Here is a 4418-nt window from a genome sequence, read left to right as displayed (position 1 = left end):
CCAGGGCACCCCTTCCTCACCACCCCTTGCCCAGCCCTCCTTCCAGGGCCCTCTGCTCTTCCTTCTCGAAGCAGTTGCTGCCTCTGAGTGTCCAAGGCCAATTTCTAGCACTACATTCTGGAGTGTTCCACTGACACCGTCTGCCACGATCCAAACTTCCCAGAATCCCCACCCTGTGTGCTTCTAGGGCAGACAGATGGGGTGAGAGGTGAGGCAGCGGGGATTTGGGAGGCGGGAGGTCAGGGCCATGGTTGGCGAGAGGCCACTGATGGTCAGGAGCAGCAGGACGGGGACACAGGCATCCAGTAGGTGCCGGTTTGTTGGCTCCTCCTGCTGTGTGCAGCCTCCTTCCTGCCGGGCCCTGCTCACCAGCCCAGACCTCAGGCCGCCCCGTCAGTGCACAGCGCACAGAGGCCGGCAGCCAGGGCAGCCAGCCGCAGGGGTCCAGCGATCTCATCTAGGAGGCTGCGGGGTCCCATGAGACAAGATACCTGAGGAAGTTCCTGCCAAATCTGGCAAACTGCCTTAAAGGGGCAGGCAGGTAGGCTTTTCCCTTCCATATTGCTTCTTGCACAAACAGACGAGGTGGAGGAGATGTCTGGCTCTCCAGCGGCCTTCTAGGCCCTGAGTAGTCCTGAGGGTGAGGGCCACCTCCAGAGGTGGCCGACCCGGGCCTGAGGGCACTGTGGGCTGTCACCTGGGCCTGGCTGCTTCTGTGGGAGAGAGAAATAAAATTCCCAACCACGCCAGTGTTATTTCCACATTGGCAGCCAAATGCAATTTTTAAGAGGGAATTTAGTGCCCAAAAGGGAAGGGAGTGTTGAAAACGACAGGGTCAACGCCTACAGCACGGCGTTGGCTCCATGAGGCTGCTGAACGGGGTGTGAGAGAGGTAAGGTTCCACCCGCTGCAGGCTGGAGAGCTGATGTGGGAAACGTGTGGTCACACTGTCACCTGGGCCTCCTGGGCCAGCAGACCACCCACAGGCCGGGAAGGCAGCGTGAGGAGAAAGGCCGGAAAAACCTTCAGAACGTGGTGCCACTGTCAGCGAAGTTCCACAAGGAGATGGCCTCGGGGCAGAGCCAACAGGCCGGGGCGGCAGGAGCTGCCGCTGAGCTGGGGAGCGCTCTCTGCCTGTGGCCTGCCATGAGAGCCGGTGTGATTTCAAGCTCTGCAGGGCTGTCCCCAGGCTGCAGGCATTGCAGGGGGGGTCCAGTCCTAGGCACACACCATTGTCACTTCACCAGGCTCCGTGTGGCCCCAGCTCTGGGGACTCTCCAGTCCCTGGACTCTGTAGACACAGAGTCAAATCTGACCCTATCCTGCCTTCAAGCCAGTGTAGATCAGGCCTGGGTGCACTGGGCCTGTGGGGGAGGGGCCATGGGTTGGCCCCCAAGGAGGGGAAGATGGGGGCAGCAGGCAGGGGTGGCGTTGTGGAGATCCATGAGGAGCGCAGGGCAGCCTAGGAGTGTTGGTTGTAGATCCTGGCTGCAGGGGCGAGTAAGAGGAGGGCCCCAAGGAGGGGAGGGTGGGGCTCACGTCCTAGTCAGACCTAGACTGGCTCTGACCCCACACCCAGGAATGCAAGGTGGTGGGGTGAGGTCAGGACCCCCCGCTGCAGGGCCGCCCATGGGGACGCAGGGTCCCAGGCTGTGGCCCACGTACCCCATGCCCCATGCCTGCACAGGGTCTCCCAGTCAGGAGGAAGGAGGCCAGCAGTGGAGCCAGGCACTGGGCCGTGCTGGCTCCGCTCTGCCACGCAGGGTTGTTAGGGGCTGGCTCCATCCTACTGCTCGGGATCCAGGGTCTGGGGCTCCGTCCTACTGCTCGGGATCCAGGGTCTGGAACTCCGTCCTCTGCGAGCACAGAGTACCCTAACCCTAACCCTAAGGGAAGTGGTGGAGGGAAAGCGCAGGGGCAGCGGGTTCCTCCTGCTCCTCCTCCTGCAGGCGCCTCCCGTCCACCCCACAGAGGGCTTCTGCCAGCTTCTAGAACTTTCCCCACAGTACTGCACTGACCACGTGTTCCTTAGTCCCCAGCAGGGTTAGATTCCTGACTTATTCCCTTGTTTAATCCTCAGTTTAGGGTGGGGTGGGGGGGTCTGGAGCGCGGCCTCCCCCGACAGCGCACCTGCTCCCTGCCGGCCCCCTGGCGCGGGGGCCCTAGTCACGCTGGGATTCAACCACGGGCCTGACCCCCCACCTCCCTCATTTTCCAAAACGCCTTTGTCTTTTCCTGTTCAAAGAACTTTCAAGAGACTTTCCAAGTTTTGTTCGGGAACAGTGTGGCTCCCCAGGGTGCCAGCTGGCATCTTGTGCAATTATCATTAAATTACAGGGACAATTTTAATTTCACAATAATTAGAAATATCAACTGCCGCTCAGCCTTCGAAACTAATGGAATTTTAATGGGCAGCTGCTTAGGTTACAGCTAAGAATAGCAACGTTCCACCGAGCGGCTGCAGCCAGGGCCCTGAGTGGGCGCCAGCCTCCGTGTGGGAGCCGTGCCCAGGGAGCAGGGGCACCTGGTGGGGGCCGTGAAAGGCAGGCCCTGCGTGAACCCTCCATAGCTGCCCTGTAAGGGAGAAAATGGGACTGTCTTGGTCAGGTGGAGGAGACCTGTGTCCTGGACTTTGGACCCCAAGGTCAGCGCATTCCCCCTGCAATGCAGCTCCAGGTCCTCCTGTCCCACAGCCACAGCCTCAGGGCTTGGAGCTGAGCCTGCGACCTCAGATGGTGCCCTCTGGGGAGCCCACCCACTCTGGACCTGGGCAGCCTGGGCTGACCAAAACCTTCCCCTCTGAGCAAATCTGCCAGCCTGGGGAGCTCCAGGCCCTCAGAAGGAAGGCGCCCTCACTCCTTCCTCTTGTTCTTAAAATTACAAGGCCCGGAAACAGTCCAAGGCCTGGAAACAGTCATTCCCCATGTTGTGTCCAGTTTTCCAGTCATGTGAAGCAGGGACTGGGGAGGGGTGACTCCATGCTGGTGGAAAGTGGAATTCATGGTGTGTTTCAACTGGGCAGATTTTGTTTTTGATAAGATCAAAATTAGCTAATTATTTTATGGCTAAAATGTTTTACGTCCTGAGAAAGCTTCGCCAATGCCATGGAGATATTTTCCCGTATTGTATTCTAGAGGCTGTGGTTGCATCTGGGTCTCTGTCCGTCTCAATTGCTTTGTGGGAAGTGAAATGGATATCAGAGACATTTTTTTCCCATGTGATTCTCCTGTTATTCCAGAACTGTTTGTTAGAAAGCCTGCCCTTTCCCTGTCGCGTGTGTTTGCTGCCTTTGTCAAAAGCAATTCACAGAACAGGAGTGGGTTTATTATTATTATTATTATTATTATTATTATTATTATTATTATTGAGATGGAGTTTCGTTCTCGTCACCCAGGCTGGAGTGCAATGGGGCTATCTTGGCTCACTGCAACCTCTGCCTCCCAGATTCAGCAATTCTCCTGCCTCAACCTCCTGAGTAGCTGTGATTACAGGCATTCACCACCACGCCCAGCTAATTTTTTTTTTTTATTTTTAGTAGAGACGGGGTTTTGCTGTGTTGGCCAGGCTGGTCTTGAACTCCTGACCTCAGGTGAACCGCCCACCTCGCCTCCCAAAGTGTTGAGATTACAGGCGTGAGCTACCACACCTGGGTCTATTTTGAGACACCATTTTATCCTGTTGGTCTGCGTGTCTGCATTGTCTTACTTACTGTGACTTTATAGAAAGTCCTCAGGTCGCCTATTGTAAGTCTTCCAAACTTCTTTTCCAAAATTGTTTTTGCTAATCCATATATTTTGCCATTCTGTATACATTTTAAATCAACTTACTGATTTCAATCAACTTATTGGTCCCCAAAGGAGCCTGCTGAAATTTGTATTGAGATGGAATTGAATTCATAGTCTCACTTGATAAGAACTGACGTGTTAAAAATATTGAGTCTTACAATTTGTGAACATGGTGTATCTCACCATTTGGAGCTGTCTAATACATCCTTTATTACATTTATTTATCAGTACATTGATTTTCTAATTTTTTGCTAGTATCTAGAAATACAGTTGTAGCCTGCAACCCTGCTCAACTCACTTATTCATCCTAACAGCTTTTTCTTTTGTGATTCTTTAGGACTTTCCATGTTTACAATAACATCTTCTTGATGACAAGCTTTTATCTGTGTGTGAATAAGGACAAGTTTCTTATCTCTATGTCTTTTATTTCTTTTTCTTGCCTTATTTTCTGGCTATGAGCTCCAGCATACAATGTTGAAAATAAGTTCTGAGAGCAGCACCATTGCCTTAGTCCTGATCTTAGAAAGAAAGTATTCAGTTGTTCACCAATGAGTATGACATTACCTGTAGGTCTTTCTTTCTTCCTTTCTTCCTTTCTTCCTTCCTTTCTTCCTTTCTTCCTTTCTTCCTTTC

The sequence above is a fragment of the Piliocolobus tephrosceles genome, chromosome 3 (assembly GCF_002776525.5).
Source record: "Piliocolobus tephrosceles isolate RC106 chromosome 3, ASM277652v3, whole genome shotgun sequence".
NCBI lineage: Eukaryota > Metazoa > Chordata > Mammalia > Primates > Cercopithecidae > Piliocolobus > Piliocolobus tephrosceles.
Note: the sequence above shows the minus strand (reverse complement) of the source record.